Source organism: Gallus gallus, chromosome 3 (assembly GCF_016699485.2).
Source record: "Gallus gallus isolate bGalGal1 chromosome 3, bGalGal1.mat.broiler.GRCg7b, whole genome shotgun sequence".
In the NCBI taxonomy this organism is placed as follows: Eukaryota; Metazoa; Chordata; class Aves; order Galliformes; family Phasianidae; genus Gallus; species Gallus gallus.
Genome location: NC_052534.1, coordinates 73,835,168 through 73,847,785, shown reverse-complemented (window position 1 = coordinate 73,847,785; position 12,618 = coordinate 73,835,168).

Genomic DNA, 12,618 nt, shown 5'->3' with positions numbered 1-12,618 from the left:
GTTGCAGTCTCACCAGTGCTGAGTACAGTAGGACAATTACTTCCCTGTTCCTGCTGGCCACACTATTTCTGATACAAGCCAGGATGCCATTGGCCTTCTTGGCCACCTGGGCACACTGTCAATTCATGTTCAGCCGAGCATCAATCAACACCCCCAGGTCCATTTCCTCTACACAGTCTTCCAGCCACTCTGCCCCAAGCCTGTAGTGTTGCCTGGGGTTATTGTGGCCAAAGTGCAGGACCCAGCATGTGGTCTTGTTGAACCTCATCCCATTGGCTTCAGCCCAGCTATCCAGCCTGTCCATATCCCTCTGCTGGGCCTCGCTACCCCAGGCACATCAACACTTCCAGACAACTTGGTGTCATCTGCAAACTTACTGAGGGTGCACTCAATTGTACCAGAATGTCTCTGATTATGATGACACTGGAAGATTGAGTACATGATAGACTTTAATGACCTACCAAAATAAATAGATAAAGAAATAGATAAATAAATGTCTGTTGCAGTCAGCTTTGTAAATAGCTGGATTAGAAACTGTAATTAGAGACAAACAAACAAACAAACAAAAACCACTTTACTCATCTTATTTCTGACACCTGTGTCAGTATCGTATCTGAAATCCAAGTTTTATTTTCCATTCCATACACAGCTCTGTATAAATAGATAATATCAAATTCATCTCAAATTTTATTAGATATGAGAGGAAAAAGGAGAGAAAATTAGAGCTTTCCACAAAATTATTTATATTTAAAAAATGGCAAGATATGTGAAGAAAACTGCAGCAAACTTTATAATACATGGCAGTCAGATTTGTTTCAACTGCAGTCTTCACATTTGCTTAGAATAAGTAATTAAGGTGCTTGTCAAGCAATGTATTTCATGATACCTGTGTCCTAAGAATCAGGTTAGTTCTGGTGTTCATAGCAGACAGGACAGAATATTAGTTATGCTTTTCAAAATGTCAGTTTATTAAACTCCAGTATTTCAAAAAAGAAAAGCCATATATAGGGTCACAGCAGAAATATCATATACAAAACAGAATATATCTAGTCTAGCCCTGTACATTTTAAATAAATGCATTCACTTAATTTTATCAGTCAATTTCAGATTTGACCTTCCATGTTAACCAACCATGACAAATACGAATATCTCAAAATCTGAAATGCAAGATGTATCTGATGTCTTTGGTAGAAACAGAAACTTTAGCTGTACATCTTTAAGAACAGCTATCAAAGCAAGTGGAATTTTTCAGCAGGGAAAAAAATCACCCAGTAGGAAACAATAGAATCTGGGAATGAATATACATTGGTCCTACTCTTATCCTATCATCCTGAGGTATGAAACATCTTTATGGAAAAATTAAAATTTTTGGATAGCCAATGAATGCTCAGTTCATAAAAACAAAGTACTCTTTGAGACTCCGAACAAAATAACAACTAATGTCATGGGGTTTAGTTATATTAAAATAGCATTTGATATAACCTGTGTTTTAATCTTGGGCAAGTAATGATCAAAAATATTATACCTGTCATCCTTCCAAGGTCTACAGCAGTGCTTTCTTGGATACTTTTGTATCTCAAGAATTTACATTAACAGAATAAATGCACTTCTGAAAAATACATCACAATTACAGTTGGAAGAGAAATGCAGAGGTTATCTAGAAGTGATGATTTAAAAGTTAGTTCAGCCTCCAGGAAAAGAGAATATTGTTTGAATATTTGATTGAACTACAAAGTGTGATTGAACAGTACTCTATACAGTGCCTATAAATTAAATACATTTAACAGGGCCATGAACACACTGAGGGAAGGTGGTCAGGGAAGGGTCCAAGCCCTGGAGCAGCAGGCACCCTTCCCTCGGATCACATAAGCAGCTCAGGTATTTTCTTCTCAGGCCATCCTAGCCCAAGCCTCCCCAGTGAGGATTTGGGTTTTCCTCTGAGCCAAACAGCCCCTCGAGTTCAGACCAACTCAAACTCCAAGCCTACTGGAACTGCCCAGGGGACTTGATACTTTCCAGTTCCTCTGCAAAACTGCTGTGTCTAACAGGCTCCCAAAGCCCTTGCAATCTCTTCCCATTCCCCTGGGACTTCTCTGTCCCTGTATAGGCCCTAGGAGTCCTTGTCAGCCCTGTCATTCCATGTCCCAGCAAGGCTGAAGGAGGGCTGGTCTCCAGCTCCCTGCATAATCCAGCCACAGACCCCATCAAATCTACCCACAAGCCCATGTCATGGTCCACCTTGACCCATCCCTGTCTCAAGGAAGGTGCCTGATGCCCCAGATGCCCTTCTCCTCACTGAGGTGGTGGGATCCACCATGGCTGCCAGGCCCTTTCTTGAGTGAATGAGAAGGGAGCTCCCACTAATCCTGTCCTCCGGGAAGACCAGGACTTCTGCTGCCTTCTGACAACTTCATTAGTACTTCAACGAAGTACTAATACATACTTGGTATAATTTTATATGCAAGTTCCTACTTTTCATCTGCTATAATAACAAATGTCTTAAAACTTTATAACAGCATTTATGCTAATTATATTGACCTGGTATATTATATGCAGATTTATTTTTAACTTCAAGAAAAAGAAATTTCTTACTGCTGTAGAACATATTTTCAGACAGACATTTATTGTAGAAGAACATACAACTGAAAATTAAAAATATATATAAATAAATAAATAAAATGTTAAATTTGCAGCATGGTGATGTCTTGTTACACTGAAACAATTTCTAAAAATTTCTAAGAATTAGCAATCACAAACTAAAAACAAAATTTAGCTATAGAAAGTGGTATGATCAATTTTACCAGTAAATCAGAGACAAGGATTTTTAATAGTTGTGATTATATTCTGTAAAGAGATTTAGCTACTGAATATTATCTTGTGTTTTTTAGTTGTTTTCTTTTTTCCCTGTTGATAGTTTCTCCTTAGGCCAATTGATTAACTGCTTATAAGGATATAAGATTATTTTATTTAATACTCTGTCATTTTATCTGTTTTTTTCATCCCTCCAGATTGGAACTTAACACACTACCATATTAATGATTTCTAAATTTTAAACTCAGAAATTGCTGCAAGAGTCCCTGCATGGCTGGCCTTTCTTTGACACAAAAGACGAGACATTAAGTGACAGAACCTATTTTAAGTTTCTTTCTGTGTACAAGGTGGGTCATAATTAACAAAAATTTGTCTTCTCTTAATGTGTGTTAACCTGTTTCCTTTGAAATTAATAGAGAGAACTATATTGAAACAGAAACAATAGGTGATTGAGAGAGTCTTTTGTATTTTTATTATTATGCTTATCTTGACCCAAGACACTAATTCAATTTCCTTAACCTTCTGTAACATTCAGTGTCATGGTTTTATGATTTTTGGTTATTGGTATTCCACATCATATCATCATGTAGTGCACTGGGAGTTAAAGAGTTAGTGCTCCAGTTCTGTGGATAAGCAATAGTTCGGGCACCTGGTTCTCAGAAGAGAAGAAGAACTACATACTATATCCCCCAGGGGACTGTGTGTTTTTCTGTTTATTATTTCCATGCAGAGGTAAAGATAAAACTGCTCGTAGATTACAAGACGACTCTCTCTTCCTCTTTTACCTTACTCTGTGTCCCGGCTAGAGGTCTTGCTTTCGGCATTGGAGTCAGGTCTTTGATTTTCAGACACTTTCTCTCATTTTACTTCATTTATTAGCTTCAATTCAAATTATATTGTATTATATTGCATTATACTGTGTTATCTTGCATTTTGATATCTTTTTTTAGCAAATTAGCTTTCCTCCTCAGTTAGTTGTTGCTGTTTTGTTTTTAGACTTCTCTCCCTACCCTTTCCCTTTTTTTTTCCCTTTCCCTTTTCCCAAGGTGTGGGTCTGTGGATCCCCCCTGGCCCACTGGTAAGGAAGCTAGGCTGAACCAGCCCATAAACCACTGACAATTCAGTCAGTATTAAAAATACCCTAAAATATACCAGAATGATGCATTACTAATTTTACTCAGCCATTCATAGTTAGATTAATGCAAAATACAGAATTAAAAGATGTCATGTATTTTGGGTTTCCACATGATATACATATATTTTTAAAAAGTTTTATACTCTTCTACCTTCCCTAGACTCATTCAACAGCTGGAAAGAATGACTAGAATACTAACCTATTTGATCTGGCACAGATGGACTTACCATGATGGATATAGAATGAAACTGAAATGAAATCTTTGTTGTAGTGCTGGTTTTAGAAATAACTGTCCTGGCATTCATCCATCTGAGTAAGAGTTTAAGAAAAGAGTGTGTACAAATTCAAGGAACAGATATTCAAATAAAAGTAACTCTTCAATGAATTATGTTTAGTAATACCTAAACACATTGGACAGATTATTACAAATGTTATACACAGGCTATAAACATGCAAGTTTTATGAGCGAAATAGTCTCTGAGTGTCATATCTCACATTATCAGATACATGGAACAATTTACAAGAGAAGCATTTTATCTTTGATTAACTCCAGTTTCTTTAATCACTTTGAATCTGTATTAAAAAAAAAAAAAGTATGTATTAACACCATAGCATTTGTTCATTATCTTAAAATCTGTTTCCCTCTTCAATGGTTTCTAAGGAAATTATTATGTTAGCTGTTCTTTTTTGTACCACGGAAGTACTTTAAATAAACTAGTTATTTGATGGCAACTTATCAGCACTATACCCTTGGTGTATCATTGGGAGAGGCAGTTATGAGTTCTTTCATTGCTACCACAGACTCACTGACACTGAGTTGGTCCTTGTACATATAATTGTTGTATGCGTAGCGAGGGAAACGAGGTGTGACGTGTGCAGGTTCCCTATGCCACCTGTGTGTTATGCCACCTGTGTGTGCCAAGTGTACCTTCGTGATTGGAGGAAACACTTGTATTTAAACACGTAGCCTATAGCAATAAACGCCATTTGCCTCACTTACTCCTGGGGTCTGAGTGAGCATCTGGCCCCGACCTGGTAAAGGGTCGGTTTCGCCCAGCAGTAAGCCCTACATGTGGACAGAGGACGAACACCGGACGAGCGAACGGAGACTACATGCAACAATAATACACCATCTACAGAATGAATCCATGTCCTCAGTACCTTAACTGACTGTCCTTTGAAGTCTGAGACTTCTGTAAGTTACTGAAGTATTAGTATTGTTAGTTGCTGCATGTTAGTTTGCAACTTCTGTTGTGAGTCATGCAGTAATGTTTTCCAGTGATTGAGTCCACTGTTCTTTTCTTCCTCTGACTTTTACAGAAAACCGAGGACACTTACAGAAAAGTTTTTATTTTCTAGATCATATCACATATAAATTCCTTAGAGTTGTGAGGTTTTTTGTTACATTTTGAAGAGAATTATCCCTGCATCAATTTCACCACATCCTATTCAGTTTATTTCCCCCAGTGTAACATAGAAGTCCTGTAAATAATATTTAAATAATATTTTAATTTTTTTAACAGGAACTCTGTTATAACCTCTTTTAGAAATGTTAAAACAATGTTAATACTGTATATTTTCTGGAAAAATATGGAATGTTTGATATGTACTAATTTTTATTTTCTATCCAAGCCATCTTTAAATAGTCATTCATCTCTTCATCCCTAGAGTAAACAATTAAGCAAGGGTCTCAAACATACAAAGATGTATTTAGTATGATTTTTTGGATTGGCTTTATATGAACAGCATTTTAATTCTGTGGCCCTTACGGTACTAATCCCTTTCATAAGAATGATCTGCTTAGCTTTCTTTAACGATAACACTATCCTTGGTTTGTTGTTGTGGTGGTAGTGTTTTTTTTTATTTGTGGTTTTGTTTGTTTGTTTGTTCATTTATTTTGTATTTGTTTTTGTTTTGTAATTATTCAGCCAGGACTAGAAAAGTGGATTTCAGAATTCCAGTTCTGTGTGAAGCTCTTCTGTGACTTTTTTTTTCTTTTGGAAAATGATACAAATTTTTGTGAATAAGTAGGTCTTAGATTAGGTTCAGAAGTACAAGTATATATTCATATACATGTATATATAAAAATCCTATGGCAACATTGCTACTGGAACATTCTAGACAATTGCTGCCCAAATAAGATCTCCAAGTTGGAAAGGGGACAGTGAAGGTTTCAGTCTTGGTATTTAGTACTGGTGATTGCAGAGGTCGTTTTCATTTCTTCTTTAAATGAGTTCCAGGTACACAGGCAAAATTCTGAACTGAATTTTTACCCCACAAAGATTCATCATTGCACTTTAAAATTCTATTTTTCCTAAACCACTGCCTGGAAAAGTGACATCATTCTGTGGCTGGCAATCAATGAAATAACCTGAGGCCATGCTAACAGAGCTTTGAAGATTAAAAGTGTAACATTGAATTTGATGTAAATGTGAGAGGGGAGACAGTTTAGCATACAGAATACTGTCACACCAAAGCTTTAAAAATTGTCATATGTATGGAAGAGGTATCGCTAATGCCCAGAATAAAGGATTTGTATTGCTACTGCAGAAACCTAGCAAGAGTTGTCCAATACGAGACTCTAAAAATCTACATCTAAGTCAGCATAGGAAAGTTCCTCTGTCTCCTTCATCTTGCATGAAGCACAGTGAATTAGTAGGAGTGAAGTAAAGCATACTAGGTAGGTTTTCATATAATAACCATTGCCACGAAGAGGACATTCTATGTTATAATCCAAAAATGTGCCTGCAAAATTTAGTAGAGGTAATTAATACAGAACAAAAAATGGACATACAAGCAAAAACAAAAAAACAAAATTCTGGCAGATGTGAGTAGAAGTTCGTTTGATATTTTCTTTTAGTCTTGATCAAAATTTTAGCCTCCAAAAATCTTTCTGACCATGCTAAACAGTGATTTCCTGTAGGAGATTACATGGTGCATGGTGCATATGGAACGTGAAACTAAACGGTAAGAATTCCCAGTGAAATTGAACACAGTCCTCCTAAGAAATTCAAGTTTCTGTCAAAGGAAAGCAAATAGCTATTTACAGTTCATAAATTTCCTACTGTTAATATCACGACCTTGTTATCAAGCCAAAATAAAATCAACAAATGTGGTGGTGAACAGTATTTAAATGCAAATTATTTTCATGGATTACATCCTTTATTCTTTTCAGCTATCTCTGCATAATTAATTTACAATACCAGTTTTCAGTAAAAGATACTATGATGTATTGCACTTTATCGACATTTGTTTTCCCTTTCTATTCAGCAATATTTGTAAAACTGCCTTCTTTCTATTAAAAATATTTATAAAATTGCCTTAAAAGACAATTTTATTTATTACTATTTAGTTGCAAAAAGTAACTAAAAATAGTTGGCTCTTCTGTGAGGTACATCAGCAACTATAGGCACTTACAGTTCTTCACTGCAGACTATTTGAGTGCAATGGATTATAGCATTAAAATTAATACTATTATTTCAAAAGTTAAATACACTTTTCTAAAGTTCTCTTTATGAACTAATATTGTAGCTCTAGTAAAATAAGTTGTTTTTCTCAGAAATAAAATTTTAAGGACAAAGAAACGGATTCTTTTGAATGCTGAATGTTGTTCAGCATGTGTTTTTTGTGGATGCTTAACACCTTTGCAAGCGATGCTAGTACCTCATCAGATCAGTCCATTGCTGCAGTAAGCTCTTGGTGTTTCTGCCATACAGGCAATAGAAATATGTGATAAAGTGCTTAGATGAAATACAGCAACTTAGTCAGCTGCTAATACTGGCAGTGGTGAGTCAATTTTAAGTCATAGCTGAAAGGATTCTAGTACTAAAATTGAAAAAGTTTTGGATCAATATAGGTAACTAAGAACACAGTAGACTTTTCAGAGAAACAGACCTCCCAATTTTAAGTCTATGAAAAGTAAAGGAATTGGATTGCTAAAATTATTCTGTTTAGTTGGCCATACAAACTCTTCCAGTGTTCTAAAAACTGTTCACCCTCTTCAGAAAAGATGTGCAAAGCAGCACTGGCTAGCATTTTTATTATCATTATATTTGTTTTCTTTATGCTTGACTGCTCTATACAATGCCATTCTCTATAATACTCAGCAATCTAGCTTGCAATTTTAAAAACATCATTCGCAATAAATAAATGTATCTGTCAGGTCTCAAAGAGAAATACAAATGTGCTGTGTTTTCTATGAGGGAAATATGCAATTGAAAATCTCCCCAAAGTAATTTTCTCCTAGGTCCATCATATACAGTTATTTAATAGGCTTTTTGGTTCAGACGACTATAGCTATGACTTGGAATTTTGTACTACAAGTTCTACATAGCATGTGTAGGAAATAAATTTAATAGAATAATGATATGAACTTTTTATCAAAAACATAATATGTTTCACATATTTTCATAATACATTTTCACATGTTATTTCATTTCTTTCCAATGTAACTTCCAAGTCTGCTTGACCTAAATATGCAGAACCAGCATCAAGGTGCCTAGTGTATAATCATATACATGCCTAGATGTATATGATTATAACTGAGCCGTTCTTTCTGTTGCCAAACAATTGAAATAAGAAAAACAAGCAGATAATACTAATAATAAACCTTAATTTTGGATCCACAGTTTATTAAATCCATAGTATTTCTTTCCTCTAAATAGGAGCTCAAATCAAATAGTAAACTAGAAGTTACTGGATCCACTTGAATGGAAACAAACAAACAGCAAAAACCACAGATGGACACTGTAGCGCCCCCTCATAATGCTGAATACAGACATCTTTCTTCACAGTTTTCATCAAGAAAGATGTGTTCTTTGTTTCAGAGCTGATGGAAATGACACAGTCTTCTGTATGCATGTGTTCAGGATTTTCCACTGTTCTGCTGCACTGAGCAAGGAGAATTTGGACCCATGAAACAGTAAAGGGATTTGACATACTAAACCTTTTAGTCACATTAGAAACTGCAAAGCTCTTAAAAATCCATGACAGTGACCTTAATCCTTATCGAGAATCTGACTAGACTCAATGAATGGAGACACCACTGTGGCTCTTTGTGTCCATTTTGTGCCGTCTCCCATTATCGGAGTGGTCTGTCACTGTAGTAACTGAACAAGTACTTATGGACTTACTCTTGCAGGTATAAGTACTTTTGCATTGCAGAAGAGGGTCTGAACCATAGATGGAGATAGATGTGAAGTAGTTAAACATTTAAGGACATGCTTACAAAATGAAAGCCAAGCATGCATTTGAGAATTTTCCCCGACTTACATGATTTTCTAAGCTTCATACAGGTGGTGGTAGCAATGTTGAGTATTGAACCTCTAGGTCTCCTTTATGATAGTGGAATGCTTTAACCCTAGGTTCACCTTCTCATTTCGCAAGTATGTAGAAAAATCTTTATAGCACCAAATCTTTATAATAAAAGCCATTGAATTGCTTGTCAGACAGTTCTTTTATAATCTTAGAGACAGAATTTGATTGATAGTTGAAACCAAATCTAAAGTTATCTGGCAAAGAAAGATGAGGAAAATTCCATTATATGAAATAATGCCCTCTTCTTGGCCATTTTTTTCTGCTACAAGTATTATGCTCCCACTTTGCAAATGGGAAAACCATATGCACCTTGCAGCATATGTCAAATGTACAGGGTTTCTCATTTTCCTCTCTCTTTTTCTAAAAGAATTGAACTCAATAAAATAATACAAATAAATACTTATTTTTATTATTATTAAACATCATAGTAAAGATTAAATGCACTGTGATTCACATGGACTTGAAAAGCTACTTTTAACCATATTTGATCTAAGCAACCTTTTGAATAATGAATAGAAGACTTCAGTTTGGGGAAGAGGGGTGTATTTTTCCTTGCTGACCACATTACATAGCAACAAAACGGAAGTATTTTAAGGGTAATCATTATTTTTCAAATCTTTTTTTGAAACTTCTTACCTGAAAATTAGTCCGCTTTTAACAATAAACATCTCAAACCTTTTAAAATACACTGAAAAATATTGAGGAGTTTTCACAGATTACTGGAAAGTGACAAGTCACTTCACCACCAAAGATTAGATTAGTAGTAACACAGTGTCAGAATATATTCACAATACAATTTATTTTATGTACATTCATCCATCAAATCTGAACTGCAGCTGCTATAAGCAGAACAATTTTATTCAAACAGGAATCTTATTCCAAAGAAAAATCCATGAATTTAAGGAGCAGCTTTTCTTTATACCTGACTGTTTAAGAAAGAGAACGTGTTCTCTAGCTTTTCTTAAAAAAAAAAAAAAAGAAAGAAAAAAAGAAAATTAGCCGATTATTTCCTTCCAAGATTAAAAATGTGTTAGCACTAAGAAAAATAAATGAATAAACAGTATGTATCAATGTTATCTTGTTACTCCTATCATAACTCCAGTCTCTTCTCTGTTCTTCCCTGCTGCTGTTTTCTTTATCATGATTTTATACTGCAGCACTTTTCTGTTTTCAGAAAACCAAATTCCCTTACATTCCCAGGTATGCTATGAGACATTGCGGTTTGGTGGCCTGTTTTCTAGGAATATTTTTCCACTTCTGATCTGTTAAGGCAGGGTTAAAGACAATGGTCAGAATTTGTTGCAAACATATTTTGTTCTTTGTTGTTAAACCAAACACACCAAATTAACATTAACTGGCTGTAAAGAATAGTGAACAAAACAAACATATACCCTGATAAATAAATGAATATTGACAGATTAATCTTTTGAAGTTATGTGAATTTCAAGTTGGTCTGCATTTAAATGATGACTCTTAGTTCACGAAATACTGGAGAAGTTCAGATGCAAATAAGTGAAAAGGATTTAAAAATTGTCTATTTCATGTGTCAGCCTTACACTTGAGAAACTTAAGATAGCTTTAGTATCTGCCTGTATTTGTGTGTCAAAATTATGTAGTGACTACAGATGTTCATCTTTGCAAAGTTTTCCTTTGCTAATGAACTTTCTTATCATGCTTTTCCTGTAAGACCAGCTGTAAATTTGGCAGAGACATATATTTACAGCCCTGAAGAGTTTATTTGGCAGCTAGCTTTTGTTTTTTACTACTTGATCTCTCTTAGACAGTAAACATTCTTCTGTCTTCTTTCCTTCTGTGATGATATATGTGATACAGACACCTGTTTTGTAAATTCAGATAAGTATTGTATCTGGTTTGTATATATGTAGTTCTCTGCAATTGCTCTTACTAGCTAAAAAATTATCATTAACAAAATTATCTCTTACTCTGACTGCTTTTTTCTTGAACAAACTCACCATGCCTTGCCTTAAATGTTAACACTGGAAATGTTGAACTGATTCAGAGGAGTTTGGCAGAGATGCCTGGAAGCCAAATTTCTTTCTGCATCCTTCCTTTTCTGTTCCCTTGTAGTAGAAATAGCAGTGAAGAGGAGGGCCCAAATGCATTTCATTGCATCTCAGTGGGACACTGGAGGTGGCCTAATGATGGAGGAACCCACCAAGATTTACTATTACAAAGCCACAGAGAATTACAATCCTTCATCACTGAACTGTATTTTCTATGGCTGGCACAAAGCAATTCAACAACCCTGACATCCAGCCAAAATCTCTATAACAGCATCAGACAAAGCTAATTAAAAATTTCAAATCTATGTTTTTGTATATAACAATCATATTACTTAATATTATAGGGGGTCATCATATTTCTAGTGCTTTAGCTGAGATATTTTCCATTTCTCCCAGAGATTACCCAAGGAGATAATCTGAATGAAATAATGTATTTTTGGTTCAACAGTTATGATTAAAAAAAGAAATCTTAGTTATTATGAAATGTCATTGTAAATATGACTTCTAAATCAACATATGCACTGGAAATTGTACAGTAGAAAGCATATTCTATGCCATAAAAATTGGTTTTGAATAATTGGATACTCATTATCATAGTACATTATGGACAATGCATTTTCTCAAAAAAATCCTTCTCAGTCTGCTCATCTTACAAGAAACTGATGCTATCCACATCTGGCATTATATAACTACTGTATATTGAAGCATGTAGAGGCAGTAAGTATTCTGTATTCAGTTCAGAAAGGTATAGTTGTTTTATCTTGAGGCAAAAAAGTATGTCTCTTGAATTGGTTTTGTAAAAATTTTCACTGAAACTAAAATGACATTGTAAGCATTATTGCTCTGAAACAATTTTTCATGTCATAATTCATATATATATATTGTAAAATAGAGAAATATTTAGATTCATGTAGTGAAACAGGTTTATACATTCATATCCGAACTTGACAGTTCAAATAAGAAAATGATTTGGTCATGAAATACCCAGTCTTCGTGAGTCTTTTGGACAGTTTCAGTGTCAGAACTTTATTTTCTACAGGTTTATATTAAATCAGCTTAAGAAGAGGCAAAACAACACAAACGAAGTTATAGAGCTTCAGGTAGTAAAACACCTGCTCCCTAGGATGCTAGTCACTTATGATTATAGAAATATCCTAAGGGTCAGCAAAATACCTGGCCTTTATGTAGCTGGAATCCACATTAATGTATTTCAGTTTCTGTCTACATTTTGCATGATTTATATTCTAAATAAATCAGTTTCCACCTATTTTTGAGCATTTTGAATTGTTGTATCTAATGCCAGCATAAATCCATTACATAATGAGAATGTGA